We start from the raw sequence: 17,287 nt of genomic DNA on the forward strand, positions 1-17,287 counted from the left end.
TGGTGCCAGAAAGGCTGTAAGTGTGGCTGCCCATCCCAAAATGTGCCAGGCAGGTGGCAGAGTTTGGGTTGGATGCTTCAGACCCATTTCCACGTGCCTGCTTGTGGGTTATTTCAACATCACAACTAAGCTTTACAATAAAGCAAACCCAATCCAAAGCTGTGTCTGCACTCCAAGGTGCGTGCTGTGCATGTGATCTGAAATGTGAAATTCATGCTTGAGCCAGCACCCCATGGTGATGCTCTGCTGCTCATAACCCAGCCAAAACAAGGCTGAACTCCCCTCCTGCAGCCTGCATACAGCAGTTTGCCTCTCTGAAATGCTGATGGCAAAGATGTCTTTATCAGCTGTGATAAAGACAGGTGTGAGCTGGATCATCAACAGAGATAATTTCTACCAGCAGCATTTCCTATTTTCTACAAGATGTGGCAGATTGCTGATGGTTTTCAAGCTTTGGTTTTGACACACATTCTAGAAAACAAAAGAGAATTAAAGGTGTTAGAGAGAGATAAGCAGGGTTGGTGCTTACAGAAAAAACCTCAGCTGAGCCTGCAGGATTCTCCAGGTTCAGTCTGATAAAATATTTGAAACATTTCCTTTTCAAGAACTCGTGCCTTAAATGCAAGAAGGGACCCTGTGGATTAAAAAAGAAATTCCTGGATAATTCTTTAATCCAAGTGCATTAATTATAAACGTGAGGCAGAATGAGAGGCTGAGCCTGCTGAGCCAGAAGGCCAAGAACAATCTGAATCCTTCCCAAGCCCATATTTTAAAGGATTTTGCTGTGTTATCACATCCCTCTGCTTCTCTGGAGTGCCCATTATTAATGACAGGCAACCATTAACTGTATAAACAGGAGTTTTCTGAATAACAGGGGAAAGGGTGATGTTCAAAACATCTTCAGTTTGGCCAGGTGACATTCCCAGCCCATTTTTTTCTTTAATTTCAAGGCAGTGATACTGCATACTCTCACAGGATTTCATTCCCATCACTGGAATGATGTTGATGAATGTGTCAGATGCAGAGAATTCCAGTGCTGTGATCACTCCACTTGTGATGTTGTTACAAATTTATGGCACCTGATCCTTTTATATTGACATTGTGCCTCTTGGTGTCCTGGGGTTTTTTTCCTCAAAGATAAATAACAAAAATGCTGGAAAGGATTGGGAACTTTTGGTTTTGCATTATATATTTTATATTTTGCACTGCATTTTGTATTTTGTATTTTGCATTGTGTATTTTGTATTTTATATTTTGTATTTTGCATTTTGTATTTTGTTTTCAAAGCTCTCCATAGGGAATCAGCATCTTTAAAACAAAATATTTGGTAGATGCTCTGCCTGGGTTCCAGCAGATCTCCCTCCTTGCATACTAAATCCAGAGTTTTCCTCTGCTGTTCTAGAGGTGGTAATACTCCAACCATTATTTTGCAGCTGAGATTTTCTCTCCACCTTACATGAATTTTCACTCCATCACCACCCACTGGGCAGCTGCTGTGGCATTGTTGCTGAAAACTCCTTGTGAACAAAAGTTCAGGAATGCAGTTCCTGGTGAAGACTGAGCACTGAGGATCCTCATTTCAATGGAAAAAAAGGAATTTAGCTCTGATAAAAAATTATTGTGAAAGGTAGCAACTGATGATCAAAGCACACACGCAGAGACATTGGGAATTGAGCCTGTAAAAGTGGATTATTTAAGCAGTGAAAATCAGTGGATTATCAAAAATTACATTTTCAGAGCTGGTGGGAACTTCAAAATCTATTCAGCAGGTGTGTAGTCACTGGTGTGGGTTTGAAAGGAAAGGCAGAAAGGGAAAAATAGAATCCCCTTTTCTTCATCATATCTGGGGCAACAAAGAACATTTGTTCTTCAATAAATCTTTATTGGAGCTGTTCCATCCAGGCTGGAGCTGTTCCTGGAGTTCATTGCTCTGAGCCTGAGTGGTGATTTCCAGCAGTTTGTACCAGCTCTGATCTGATTCTTTTCACAAAAATTGAAGAAATGATTTTTAAATTTCATTTGTAAGGCCTGGGAGAGGTGCAGGGGGGTCAGGGGTTGTTTGGCTTCATGGCAAGGCCTCCATCTGGTTTAGGAAGAGGAGCCTGATGCCACCAGATGCCTCAAGAAGCCAAATGTCATTTATTGGTTTCCATCTGAGCAGGCTGCACTGTCTTGTCCAGGCTGGGAAAGGTCCTTCTCTCCTTAAACACCCACATCCCGCAGGAAAATAGAATATATTTCAGCAGATACAGATGTTTGGTGTTTGATACCTGACAAATGGGAGCATGGTTTTCTCCCTTTTAGCCCCTCATCATCCCCAGTCATTGCATCTGCATTGTAGCAAGCAATTAGATAACTCATTGAGGTGATATTCATTCCTAATTGCAGGTTGTGTACTGGGTTTCTCTTAAAAAAAATAAAATAAAATAAAAGCTTGTTCTTTTCAGCCTTCTCTTCCTCAGGCAAAAAGAGCTAATTAATGAACCCCAACCTCTCACCATTGTGGCTCTGTGCTGTTAATGATGAGAAACCAGAAAGGACCCCAGCACTCCCAGGGGAGAGCTGGTGGGCAAAAGGAAAGTTCTAGAAATGAAAGAGATGCTGGGCAGCCACTGTTTAAAAATAGGGAAAACTGGGTGGCTCTGGGTGCTGCAGCTGAAAGGACCAGCAGGGCTCTGCTGCCTCTGAGCACAATGAACCAGGAGGGAAAATGAACCTGGAACGTGTTAGGAACTGAGGGAGAGGTCTTTGTTTGCTGATTTAATCCTTGGCTTTGAAAGCAGAGGCTGCCCTCATTTTTCTTACTTCTTTTCTTTCTTATTCCTATTATTTTCTTTATTATTCTATTCTGGTTTAATGATAAGGAGTTTATTTTGGCTGGGGGAATGGATCTGCCTGCACAAATCTCCCTTCTGGAAATGTAAAGGTGAAGCTGGAGCTGAGCAGAACAGGAGGAAAAAGAGGAGGGGATTCCATGGGGGCTGCTCTGTCCCTCCTCAGCTGCCCAGGGAGGCACAAGGAGGGAATGTCCCCAGCCAGCTTTCCTGGGTTCCCAGGGCTTTGAAAGCAGAGGCTGCCCTCGTTTTCCCTACTTATTTTCTTTCTTTTTCCTTTTTTTTTTTTTTTTTTCTGGTTTAATGATGAGGAGTTTATTTGTGCAGGATCTGCCTGCACAAATCTGGAGTTGGAAGCTGGACTTGAGCAGAACAGGAGGAAAATGAGGTGGGGATCCCATGGGGGCTTCTCTGTCCCTTCTCAGCTGCCCAAGGAGGGAAGGTCCCCATTGAGCTCTCCTGGGTTCCCAGGGATGCTCAGGGCCTCTCAAAGGGCACCTGAGAGAATTACCCAGTCCTTTATTCTGCTGATTCTCACCTGCCTTTCTGGATGTTAAAAAAACCCCACAATGCTGAGGAATAACAGAATGCTCACCCCAGTGTTGGACACGCTGGGTTTGGGCAGCCTGGTGCAGGTAAAAGTGAGGGTTTGGGGGAGTAATATGGTTGTATTCCCACTTTATTTACCAATGATCACTTCAATTTGATGGCCTTAGAGTTCTTTTCCAACCCCAAGGGTTCTGTGATTCTCTGAATGCCTCTTTTTGTTGCCATTGCTGTGCGAGCATAGAAATAAATTAGTGTTTAAAAGCTGTAAAATCAGCCTGAAGTCATGCACAAAACTCCCATCCAACCTTAACCCCCACTCCAGCAACTCCTGGGGAAGCACGGTCAGGAGACATTGTTATTTTTATGTTCATGATTTTAGGGCTGTCTACCAGGTCCATCGACCTCCTGGTGCAAAGCTGAGCATCCAACCTGGCATTTTCACGCCACAAACTGCATTTTTTCAGGTTGAAAAATAACTCAGCCTCCCTTCCCACAGGACCTCCCAAGTTTTTAATGCTGAGTTTTACTGGATAGTGAAATAAATTTAAGTGAGAAGTGGTGGGACTGGCTTAAAAGCAGAAACTACAGCCTTGTGTCAGTATAAATTCACTTCTCCAGGTGTGGTAAAGCTCTCTCCTTGATGCCTTTCTCTCTTAGACATCCCCTGCTCTCTCAGCATCACTTTTTGCTCCTGGTGATTCATTGGGGAGGTATTTTTGTTCCCTGGCATTTGCATTTTCTGTCACCCGTTCCTTTATATGTTCTGAACACGTCCAATCCCATTCCCTCTGCAATGACACATTTTACAGAATATCTGTACAGTGGCTGCCGTGAAAAGGAATTTTGCAAGCCAGGGATTCAGCCCAATTTAAACCCAAAATAAAGCAAACACCTGAAAGAACTCAGCCCCTCCATGCAGCTGATTTAAGAGAGAATTTGGTGAAGTCCAGACTGAGCCTTGCACTGCAGTTTCTATTTTATGAATCATTCAAGAAAAAGGTCTCCGAGATCATTGGATCCAACCTTTGAATTTTTATATCATTGGAAAATTGGCTCCGTGGAGCAAAGCTTGGTTTCAGTTAATCCTAGATCCAAACAAAGGCTTTAAATCAGGTTTCAATTGCAACAACATAAACATGGATTTAATCAATTAATAAAAAACAGAGCAATTTTGATGTCGGCAGATTTTATTTGTCTCTTATATGAACCATCTGAAGCTCCTGGATTTTCAGGGTTTCCTTTGGTGTCCTTTTAAGATGATTTATCACAAAGTTTGCTTCATTTTCCCCTCCCAGTCTTTATCCTCCTTTCTCCTCTGTCCTTGGATATTTTACTTCCAGTCCTTGATGGATCCTGGAAATACAGAGTAAAGAGTGCAGAAATGCAAATAACTGGAGAAGTGTCAAGGTTGGTAAAATATATCCAAGAGAAGCCAGATATTTTATGTCTCTGGGAATATTATTTGCATTTTTTTCTTTGCAAGAAAGGCGATTTTTTTATGTGTGTGATACTCCTATATAGACCCAGCACAGGAGAACCAACTTCTCAATTTCTTTGCTATTTTTCTAACTAATTTAATCTCTGTTCATCAGTTAATCCACTGAGACTTCTTTCTAAACAATATTGATGTCTGGAAAAGTATTGGTTTCATTACTTGCTGTAATGGAATTGCACACTGCCTTTTGAGCATTTAAAGTCAAGCTGTAAATTACAGAAATAACACTTGACATCTGCAGAGGTGACTCAATTCTGCTCAAGCTTTTGGATCTTTAAAATGCATTTCTGTAGCCATTGGCCCTTACACTTACAGTAATTTGGGGAAAAAATACTATCATAAATCTCCAGCACAGGCTTGTACTTGTGCAAAATGATTCTCATTATTTTCAAGGAGTAATTCCGTACTCTGGCTATTGGGTTCATCCTCATTCAGCTCTCTGTAAATGGTTTTTCTGTCTGCACTGCAGATCCCACAGAGTCCATCAGCCCCAGGACCCAGTGGAGATTCCTAGTCCTTTATTCTTCCAAACCTTCCTCAGAGAAGTTCCTTTTGATCTTTACAGCTTCACACAGAAATAATTCCATGATCCATGAATATTTCTATGATCCATGACTATTTCCATGATCCATAAATATTTCCATCATCCACAAATATTTCCATGCAATCCTTCAACATTTCGGGGAGTTTTGGGTGGAGCCAAGCCATGGTGATGAATTCTTTCCTTGCTGCCTCTGTTGTGATAAGAAAAACCCTCTCCTTGGCCTTGGGAGGTGAAAATCCTCCCTTTGCCAGAAGGGATCCCTTAAAACACAGCAAAATATTAATGTGGAAACATCTACAAAGGCATGTAAAAGGGAGCAGAATTAAATTGACTTTTAGGAAAAAAATCTTTACTGGGAGGATGGTGAGGCACTGGAATGGGTTTTCCAGAGCAGGGGTGGAATGAGATGAGCTTTGAGGTTCCTTCCAACCCAAACCATTCTGTGATTCTGTAATTTATAACCCATCACGCAGAACTGGTAATTTCCCTTAATGACTGAATATGGCATTAGATAATATCAATTATAGGATATATATATATATATATAATTAATTCTATTCTATATTATATATTTTATATAATCAGCATAAATTTATTCTATTCAGCAGCCATGAATCCATTACATCTTCTTAATGTACATCAGGAGTTCATTCATCAATATTTTGTGTACAATTGATTGTAGAACTGATAGCATAAACAGGAAATTCAGATTATGATCTTCAACATGTGTAATCCACACACGCAGAGGACACTTTTATTTTTTTCAGCTGTGTGCTTTGCTCATTTATTTGTTGATTGGAGGGGATTTTTAACACATAACCAGCGATGTTTCTTTTTCTCCCTTTTAAGGTATTTAGCAGGGTTTGGCTGTGATTAAAATACTCCATTAAAAATGGGTCATTAGGAACAAGAAGAGACACTTTTAATGCATATTTAAAGCATGCAATTAAACAAACTATAAAGGAAAGAGCAATATCCCAATGCATTTCCTCATTGACCTGGGTGATAAAAGACTTTTAAATGTTCATGAGGGTAAAAATGGTGGAAATTCAGTGTTTTTCTCTCAGAGTCAGCACACAGCAGTGGCCCATGAACTTCTGTACATCAGTTCCTCCCTGACAGCACTGAGCAAATCATGCAGCAGGATTTTATTTACTCCAAACTACACAAAATGAAGCAATTCATTTCCATTATGAAAGAGGATCCAAGATATTTCAGAATGCTTCAAATCACAGTGTTCAAGGAAAACAAAGCTCTTCATTTGCGGCCAAAAGGACACAGATTGTTGGATGCAGCTAATTACAACTTATTAATTTTCTTAATGTTTTTGCACTGTTGTTTTCTTCTAATAAGGGATAAAATCTGCCTTTGAAATAGAAAGATAAGAATTTGTATTCCTTATGCATTTCTACAAATCCCAAACTTGACAGCAAAGGCATTGTATTTCTTATGAAATAACACCACTTTGGTTTTTTAGAAAATAACAATTATTCAGTTATCTCCAGAACTGAATCCATTAATCCATTTCCTTTTATCCTTTTATCTCCTCTATTTAAGACTGTGCTGGTTGATTTCTAAATATTTTTGGGAGTTTAATCTGTCACAAAAAGTTTAGGTGACAGACTTGGGCAAAAAGCCCTCCCTGCTGCATGGGAAAAGATAAAAATAAAAAGGAATAAGAAGTTCTAAGAAGCTCCCCAGCTGCTGGGAGCAGCAGAGCCCTGACAAGGAGAGCAAAAAGGATTTCTTATTTCAGCAAAGGATTGAGAGATTATTGTGCAGCCAATGAGGGAGCCCTTTTACACCCTAAAATGGCAAAAAAATAAGTAGATTATACACCTCTGCCATTGAAAGAAGAGAGGAAAAGTCCCTTTAGAGCCACCCCATAGCTGAAGGTTTTACTGATTCAATGCACTGATTTTTCTCAGCTTTTGTGGTTGGACACAAAGAGAAATCGAAGCAACAAAATCTGCAAAAACTGGGAGGTGGTCTTTGAAACAGGAATAAGGGAATAAGGGAGAGTTTTCTCCCAGAATTTTGGGATATCACAAAGAACTCAACATTTCCAGCCTTGCACAGAGCACTGGGGTGAACCCTCATTTATATGGGAGCTATTGTGCTGTGCCTTCAATTTTTTTATTTGAGACATCTTTGGTGATTTTGTGTTCTCCTGTAACAGGTAAAAGTCTGGCTGTGACTTTTTATTGATTTGCTCTTCCCCAGCCGAACAAAGCCACGGGGAGCTTGGGGAGGATGGCAAGGAAAAGCTGGCAGTGGATAAATGAGGAAATTTTGCAATATTCCCCACGCTCCCCTCCTCAGGACACTGAAGGGTTTCACAGGGAGTCCTGCCCAGCCTCTTTCACTCTGAAATTGATCCCTAATGGAGAGGCCACAGTGGCAAATCTCAGTGAAACAGAAAATACTGAGAGAAATCATCCAGATCTTAGCAGGGGTTTGTGACTCAAGACTTTTTGCAGATTGGGAGAGAGGGGAAAAAACCCCACAGGAATAGAAATTTGTCTTTTGGTAACTGTGCCATTGCAAGATTATTTAAATGTAATGTAAGAATGTTAATTAATAATATAAATAAGCATTGATTAATATTTGAAAACCTGTACTTGACATGCAATTAACACAAATTGCGCAGGCAATTATATGGGGAGTCAAATTATTTAGCAATTTTAAAGCTATTTATCTTCTATGCTAGACTTCTCTCCGAATAATTAAGCCAAATTATGGTAGACTGTTTCATTTATATTAACTTAATATTTGCTTGCTAATATAGTAACAATTACAGTCAAAGTAGCTCCAGTCCCAAGTGAGTCAGGGCTGGTGCTGAAATGGAATTGCATAGCTGCAGATTTTGGGGAGGTCAGCACATCCCAGATGGAATCACACCAGCACTGAGCCCTGCAAGGAGAATTTATTTACCCCCTGAGCTCTGGGCTCTTGGCTTTTATCATGGCACATTCTGTTTTCACTGGGTTTTGTGCCTGTTCTGTTGTTTTTCCTCACTCTGGCCCTGATCCTTGCTGGAGATTTCAGTCCTGGTTATCTGGGGCCTAACCTGCAGCTCAGGGGCCACAAATCCAAGTCCCAGCTTGTGACACCAAGCAGGGACAGCCACCTCTGCCAGCCCTGCCTGCAGCACCTGGAAATCCACAGCCAGGCCCTGTGCCTGTGTGCAGCCTGAAAAACGTCTGTGTGAGGGGACATCTGTGCTGGGACTGAGACCTGCTGCTCTGGGGATACCAGAACCAGGATCTGCTGCTCTGGAGACACCAGAACCAGGATCTGCTGGGCCTGAAGATGTTAGAACCAGGATCAGCTGGTTCAGAGACACCAGAACCAGGATCTGCTGGGCCTGAAGATGTTGGAACCAGGATCTGCTGGGCCTGGAGACACCAGAACCAGGATCTGCTGGGCCTGAAGATGTTAGAACCAGGATCTGCTGGGTCTGGAGACACCAGAACCAGGATCTGCTGGGCCTGAAGATGTTAGAACCAGGATCAGCTGGTCCAGAGACACCAGAACCAGCATCTGCTGATCTGGAGACACTGGAACCAGGGCCTTCTCAGTCTGAAGACGTTGAAACCAGCATCTGCTGGGTCTGGAGACAGCAGAATCAGGATCTGCTGGATCTGGAGATGTTAGAACCAGGATCTGCTGGGTCTGGAGTCACTGGAACCAGGATCTGCTGGTCCTGGAGATGTTGGAACCAGGATCTTCTCAGTCTGGAGACACCAAAACCAGGATCTGGAGACACTGGGACAGCTCAGGACAATGCCACAGACTGTGGCTCACAGAACCCAAGCTCAGGCTCCCCCTGCCTCCAGAGTGAAGTTCAGCAAGTGCTCAAGAACTTTGTAGAAAAGAAAGTTTGCTGCAGGAATATTGCTCTTTAATATTATTAGTAATAATTGATATTAATCATAAAGGTAGCAAAGGGAAAAGCAGCCAAGGCAGAGCTGCTGGATTCCAGCAGTTTTTCTTTTCACTCTCTGAAACTCTTTTGTTACTCAGTGAATTGCATTGAACTTCTCACACATGTAAAGCTCCAGGCAAACATAATTAAAGGAATTATCTCATATCACAAAAGGTTTAAGTTCCCACTGAAATTTCGAGGCAATTTAGTTGTATGCTTTTTTTCAAAACATTTCTAACATGAATTGCTGAAGGAACATCAATGCCTGTCTCCTTTTAAAAACAGGGGAGAAAATTTTCTGTTAGAAGTGGGGAAAAGATGTTTGGGGCTTGCTTCAGTAAGCAGCTTTCAGGCTGCTTTTTGGATCTCATGCTCTGTTCTGTGGATTTGGGAAAGCTTTGGTTATCCAAAAAGGTTTCACAAAAGATGATCAGGAATGGATTCTGCACAGCAGTCTGTGTCTGAGGTGTTCCTAGGGGGGGACCATGCCTCCATGGAAAGGGTCTCAGGTTTCACATTCTCCAGTGTTGCTGAAGATATCAGAATTAGGTGATCTTTTCCAGCCTGGTTTCCCCTTGACTCCAGAATTCTGTGTATATTTGTTTTCAGTGAAAGCTGCTTCTGTCACTTTCGTCGGGAAGGTTTTCTTTCATGTGTGCCATTAACACAGCTTCCTCTGAATTTTAAATCACCCCTAGCATTTATCAGCTTCCTCATTAGAAATGTGCAGTGGTTTTTGCTGTAGAGGAAAACTTTTTCTACATTTATTCTGATAAAATTGTTTATTTCAGTTTTTCTGAGGGTTATTCTGCAAAATTCCTGTGTCCAGACACTGACCTCTAAGTCATTTATTCATCCAAACTTTTCATTGTAAATTGTCCTTAAGGTTGCTTCATCTTTCTTCCCTCCCTCCTGAAAGTAATGAAGTGGTCATTACACAATTTGGGAATGTTGTACTAAACCAATTTTTGTGGGAATATTGTACCAAACCAATCTTCCTGCCTTCATCCTCCTTCCCTTGAAATCCACCAGGGAATCAGTGAAGGTGGGAAGGAGCCTGCACATCCAGCATCAGCTTCACCATTTTTAAGTAACACTTCAGTCCATTTCTGATTTGCAGCTTTTCCTGCACTTTTCCAGGATTATTTTCACTGCTGCAGTGTCAGAGGTGAGAGGGGTGGCTCACAGAGCAGCCAGGGAGCAGCACCAGGGACAAAATCCAGCCTTGGCTTTTCCAGCCCAGTGGTTTGGCTTGGGAAGGGCAATCTGAAATGATGGGTCTGTATTGTACCCTCACATAAACACAGCAAAGAAAGCTGCTGAGGGTTTATATTTATTAGAAATCTCTAGTGGGGACCATTCTCTGATCATTTTTTAGTTCAAGAAACATTTGAGTGAGCTCAGGTCCACTTTTAGGCATCCAAAAGTTTCATTTTTAGGGAAATATGTTCATCCCCAGGACTCATCTTTTATGAATCATTGGATGTTGTCTGCCCTTTTGTTTTGCAGCCCAAGCAGTTCTGCCCATTTCTTCTGCAGTCCAGCTCCTATATTTGCAGCATCACCAGACAAAAATGGCTAAATTAGAATTTTGACTCCAAATCGAAGCGAAAGAAATTTCAGCTTTAATCCCCCATCCCTGCAGTGGGGAAAGCATGAGCTGCTTTTAGGCAGAGCCCCTCTTTGCCCCCCTCAGTGGCAGCAGTGTCACAGCTGATGTCTCACAGCTGATGTCTCACAGAACTCTGCTCATCCCTCACCCCGTGCTGCTCTCAGGAGCCAGGAACCTTCCTTGGGTGACCAAGGGCACCTTCACAGCAAATTCAGCCAGGCTGTCATCCTGCAGCAGGCTGGTGCCATCTGTAACTCCATCCCCAGCCTCTGCTCGTGCACTATTTAAAAGCAAAACTCTGTAAAATATTGAAACCATCCCCGCGCGTCCCACCGGCCCTGCTCCTTTCAGGTACAAACTCGAGCTGAGGAGAGGCTTGGATGAACAGCACTGAGGCTCAGCTATATTTAGGTCTCAGCATGTTCATGTTTCTATTTGCTGCACGGCCCTGAGGAATTCTTCAGAGAGCTTTTATGGCATTTCTGTTGCCAGGGAAACGCCTCGTCATGTGTGTCCTGAATCCGCAGCACCCCCAGCTATTCTGGCAGAGGAGAAATCAGAGAAATCTGCGTTGTGTTCAAAGAGTCAGGGGTACAGCAAAGAAAGATCCTTCCAGGTAGGCAGGTAAACACCAAGGGAGGGAGCTGTGCTTGTGGCATCTCTCCTGGGAACCCAGGTCACCCCACAGATCCATGTTGTCTGTGCTGGGACAGCTCCAATATCCTGGATCCCTGAGTAAGAATTTTGGATTCCCTCTGTGTCACCGTCATGTTTTCTGGAAAAATCGCCTTGCCCAGGATTTCTCTCCTGGGAAACTGAGAAGCCTCAGGGAAAAAGGAAAACAATAATTATCTCATTTGCTTCTCCTGTGTTTTGCTGCTTTGGAATGCGGTTGGAGATTCTTTATGCAACGTGTGAATTGTTTTGACTTAATGACCAATCACAGTCAGGCTGTGTCAGGATTGGGAAGGAGCCACGAGTTTTTCATTATTGTCTTTTAGCATTCTGTCTGTATCCTTCCTCTAGTATAATTTTAGTATGACATTCTTTAATATAATATAGAACATAAAATAATAAGAGTTTTCATTATTATCTTTTGGAGAGTCACGAGTTTTTCAGTATTATCTTTTAGCCTTCTGTCTGTATCCTTTCTCTATTCTTTAGTATAGTTTTAGTATATATATTATATATATATAGTATATATATATATATATATATATATATATATATATATATAGTATATATATATATATATATATAGTATATATATTATATATATATATATATTAAAGAATATATATATATATTCTTTAATATAATATAGAACATAAATTTAATATAATATGGAACATAAAATAATAAATTAGCCTTCTAAGAACATGGAGTCAGATTCATCATTTCCTCCCCTCATCAGGGGACCCCAGAAAATCCCACACCCTGTGCTTGCTGTCCTGGGGCAGCACAACCCATGCTCAATCATCCTTTCCTTGAAAACCTTGAGTTCAAAAAACCCCAAACTGGCCAGGAGTGAGAGGATGAGTTATTTTTTTCCCCTCCCCAGAGGCTTTGCTGTATTAGGAAGTCGCCGTCCTGCCAAGTGACAGTCATGGGAAGTGACAACTCCTCGGAAGATTGAAGCATCTGCCTTGCCCAGCCCGTGCCCCCTCTCTGCCAGCCTGACATGATCGGAGCAGAAGTTTGGACTGAATCTTTCACAGTCTGTTAGCCCAGCCAGGGATGCCTCGTGGAGGGGATTATTTTTATTTTTATTTGTTTTGGGAGGATTCCACATGGTCAGCTCGGGGAGCAGGGAGAGGAAGATGAAAGAATTAATATTTGCATTTTCAAACGCCTTTCCTCACTCCTGAGCAAATGTAGGTCAGCTGCAGGATCCCTTTGCCACAGGGCTGACAGGAGAAGGGTTTTGTGCTGCTGCCTCTCCCTGGTTCACAATCTGGGCAGGTTTTTCTGAAAGGAACATCCACCTGCTTTAAGCTGTGGTGAGAGGCTCACAATGAGCTAGATTTGGGCAAACTGAGGTATCTCATTATTTCTTGCTGTATTTAGTTGGGTTTTCATCCTTTCTTTGCTCTCAGTTTTCTGCAATTTCAGTCTTTTGGGCAATCACAGGGTTCACACCCAAACTCCCAGAGAAACCTGTGAATTGTGGAGATTTTTGCCGGCCTTTACAATGCTGCTTTTTATGCATATTTTTTCCTATTCATAAGTGCAAATCTTGTGAATTCTCATTAATTTTGGTGAGAGTTTTCTTTCAGGCATACAGTATCAGCGCACTTCTCTCCCTGAAGGAATAGCTGCTGGACAGAACCTGAAGTTTTGGCCTTTTGAGAACATTTTAGAGGCCATAAAACTCATTTCCCAAATCAAAGCCTGTGGTGGTGTCCAGAAGGAGCGTCCATAATGAAATATCCTTTATGTAAATGGAAACAATTTGTGTTTCCTAAGTTTGGCCTGAGGTCTCAGCTGGAAATGCTTTTTTTCACACCCAATAGTCAATTCAATGCATTGGTCAGGTTTGTGTTTAAAAGCTGAGACATTTTTACAGTACAGGCACAAAGATCAATGCAAAATTATTCAGGTAATTGGAAATTTGCAAAAGAATTCATTTCAATTTTCATCCACTGCAGTGAAAGCCTGATTCAATTGCTGATGAATCCTTTGTGCTTCATCCTTTTAAGGGAGAATATTTGAGCTGGTGTCTGCTGCTGAAGGTGATGAGAAACACATTTTTTTAAGAGGATTCATTCACTCATTTATATACTGTTTTGTCCTTCAGTTATCTCAAACTGAAAAGTGAGCACTCATTAAAAGTATTAAAAGAGAAAATTTACCATTTATTCATTTTTGTGTCTGGTCCTTTAGAAACACAATTTCCACACCTGAAGGAAAAATGGCAAAAAAGAAGAAATCTGAAGTGTCAGGAAGTTTCATAACATTACTAAATAAACATCCAACAATTAATTCACAATTCAGGAGGGGGGAAAGGAAGGTGTTATGTGAGGAAACAGAGGGAGCTTCCAGCACAGCACAAAGATTATTGTCTATAATGTCACCCACGTTTCACAGTGCCCAACAAAGCCATAAAGGATTGTGCCAGGGTTATGGAACAGCTTCATTTGCTAAAGGACCAAAAAGTGTTTGAGATCTCTGAGAATGCTGCCTCAGACCCACAGGGGTGGGAAAATCAGAGTTTTTCATGTGGGGTTCAGAAGGAAAAACAGAACTTTCAGAAGGGTTAAGCTCTCTCTGGGATTCACCAGTGCTCAGATTGCAGAGACAGGAGGCAGCTCCCAAACCCCTTCCCAACCCCTCTGTTCCAGCCAGGACCAAGCTGGAAGGTGAAACTTCAGAGAATCAGAGCAGGGAACATCGTAGGCTGTCTTTGGTAACAGCATAATAGGGGAACAGCACAGAAATAAGTGGCAATAATTACACATTTCCTTTTTTTTTGTCTTTCAAAGGTCAAAGTCATAGAAAGTTTCGCAAGGAGACAGAGAGAAGAATCACTTCTGTGTCTTGAGAAAATATTATTTCTGTCTCTCTTTGTGTGTGATTTTATGTGTCTGTGCATCTGTTATAAATTACACCTACAATTGAGCTTGGAATTAAAAAAAAATCCAATTTCCAAGAAGGTCTGGCTGTGATTTGGGGCAGTGAAATGCAGGAGAACAATAAACAGCAATCCTGGCTGATGTGCAGGGGTTTTCCTTCCCCTGTTCTTTCAGTACAGGTAACACAAAGATGAAATCATTTATTCCCAGGACGTGCAGGTTGTGGATTCCAGAGGAAAAGTGCTTTTATTTCAGCAGGAAAGGGGTGGCAGGAGCAGAGGCAGAAAGGATACTGTGACATGGACAAAAAACAGCATTTAAATGTCTTTATATGGAGAGGAATCCCTGTGAGATAAAAAACAAAACTACTGCCGGTGTCTCTGAAAAATTCAATCCCCAAACCCCATCAAGAGCCACACTGTGGTGGAAGGACAAGGATTCTGATCCAGCTGTGGCACTCCAGGTGTCCCCAGTGCTGCTCTGCACATCCTCTGCAGTTCTGCCCCTCTCAGCATTCATTTTTTAAGGAATTTTGGGTTTCCCCCATTGTTTTGCCCCTCTCAGCACTCATTTTTTAAGGAATTTTGGGTTTCCCCCAATGGTGCCTGCCTTGCAAACAGAGCATGAACAGCCCTGCAGGGCGTTGCACTGTTTGAGACAGTCTGATCCAGAAAAGCTCCCTACATCACACTAAGTAAAAATTAATGTTGATTAATTAAACAACAACAAAAAAAGAGATTGAATATTTCTGTGGCTGTTCTATACAATGATAGAAATACATAAATACCTAACCTGACACTGTGCTTCTCTTCTTTGTGTGCTGTTAATGTGACATGTAGCAATTTAACATTTAGCGCAGCTTTTAATTTTAAAAATCCTGTTAAATAAACTTCTAAAGAAAATGTGATTATATGATATGAGTTTTCAAAATTTCCTGACACCAGAGATATCAAAAAGACATTTCAACATCCAGTTTCAATTGTGAGTTGCTGTTAAAACCTATGATTTCAACAACAACAAAAAATCCTCTGAAGAAAGGGGGTTTGGGTTATTTCAAACATACATTTTGAGAAGGGATTTTTTTTCAAGCTTCTGAAGTAATACTACCATTGGAATTTTTAATACCAGTAATATTTCTGAATTCTGCTACTCCTCAGGATGATATTCTCTACAGCAGCCACAAATGTGTGGTTTTAATGACAACACAATAAATTAAAGACCAGAGAAGATCACATTGCCAGAGTCAGGAGAGGTCCATGTTTTAATTTGCATTCAGGATTTTCATTCAGACTTTGCAAAAATATTTGCAGAGCTTACACCTGCACATTGCCTAGCCCCAGATTTCTAACAAACCAAACAAAATGAGGTGTTTGAGCTTGGGATTTTGGTTCTGTGCTGTTAAAGATTAAAAGATTTCAATAATGTCTTTTTCTGGGCCACCATTCAAACATTGGGGTCTGTACAGGAGGAGAACCTTTGGTGCCTGGAAACACACAGCATGGGCTATACAGTTTATTATTATTTATTATTATTATAATCACTGGGAGGATTTCAGGAGGAGAGACTTCACTCATCTTCAAGACAAGCTCTTCTAATAGAATTATAATTATAAAAATTATCCTGCTCCAGAAAACATCATTAATCTTATATGTATAATATTGTACTCTTCTTTTTTTTAACGTTGCAAACACAAATCTCAGTGAAATGTGTTTATTCATTAATTTTTTGGCATGGATTGGTTCAAGGTCAGGCAGATCTGGCAGCAAATGAGATTCGAGCTGCCACAGGGAGCATCTGAAAGGAGCTGAGATCCATTTGTGTCGGTTCCTCAGGAGCTCAGGGTGATCCGTGTGGAATTCAGCGCAGGGCAGGGCAGTGAAGCTCCCTTGGAGGGGGTTTGAAGCCTTGAGCTCCAGAGTTTTCCTGCTTTCAATGCCCTGATGTGGAGTCTGCAATTCCATCAAATTCTGTCTGCCACCAGCGATGGCATTTTCCTGCCACTCATTCCCAATTTCACCTCTTTGGGGTGGATTTTGAGGAAGAGGAAAGCTGCAGTGGTCCCCACGTGGTGTTCAGTGCACAAATTGGGCTGGTGCAAACTCATAACTAAAACTTGCGTCATAATGATACTTCATAAGTGGATCCAATTGATAGCGGAGCCCTGGAAAAAGTTAAAGGTAGAATCTAAAATGTAAAGCTTTGTGTTTTCCCAGATCAACTGCACCTGCGTAAGCAGTAGGATAAATTATATAATTGTTAGATGTGATGATTGTTTAGTAATTAAATCTAATTATTATATAACCATAAGAAGAATAATAAGAAACTATGCTGGAAATTCAGAGGGGGGCTAAATCTATGTATACAATAGAACAATATAAGTTTAATAATTAACATGGAAGTTATATAACGATAGAGTATAAAAACATGATCAGTTCGGATGTATGGTCGAAATCAGATTTGGGTAATACCCCGATTCCCAGAGCTCTTAAATAAAAAGCACCGCATATAATCCCTACGTGATTATGTGGTTTTGAACGCTAACACAATAACCTCAAAAATCATCTTTGCTCCTTTGCCTCTTGATTAAGTTTTTCATTGAGATGTTCTGAAACTGGGCCAATTCAGGCTTCTACTGCAAAGATAATTCTTACTTTCCACTCTAAAGAGGGTTTCAGGTTTTTTCTACTTCCAGTGCTTGAAATACCTAAAATATAACATGATCTTCCAGCTTCTTGTTTTTTGAGATGCTACAC

This window comes from Melospiza georgiana, chromosome 15, assembly GCF_028018845.1.
Source record: "Melospiza georgiana isolate bMelGeo1 chromosome 15, bMelGeo1.pri, whole genome shotgun sequence".
Lineage (NCBI taxonomy): Eukaryota > Metazoa > Chordata > Aves > Passeriformes > Passerellidae > Melospiza > Melospiza georgiana.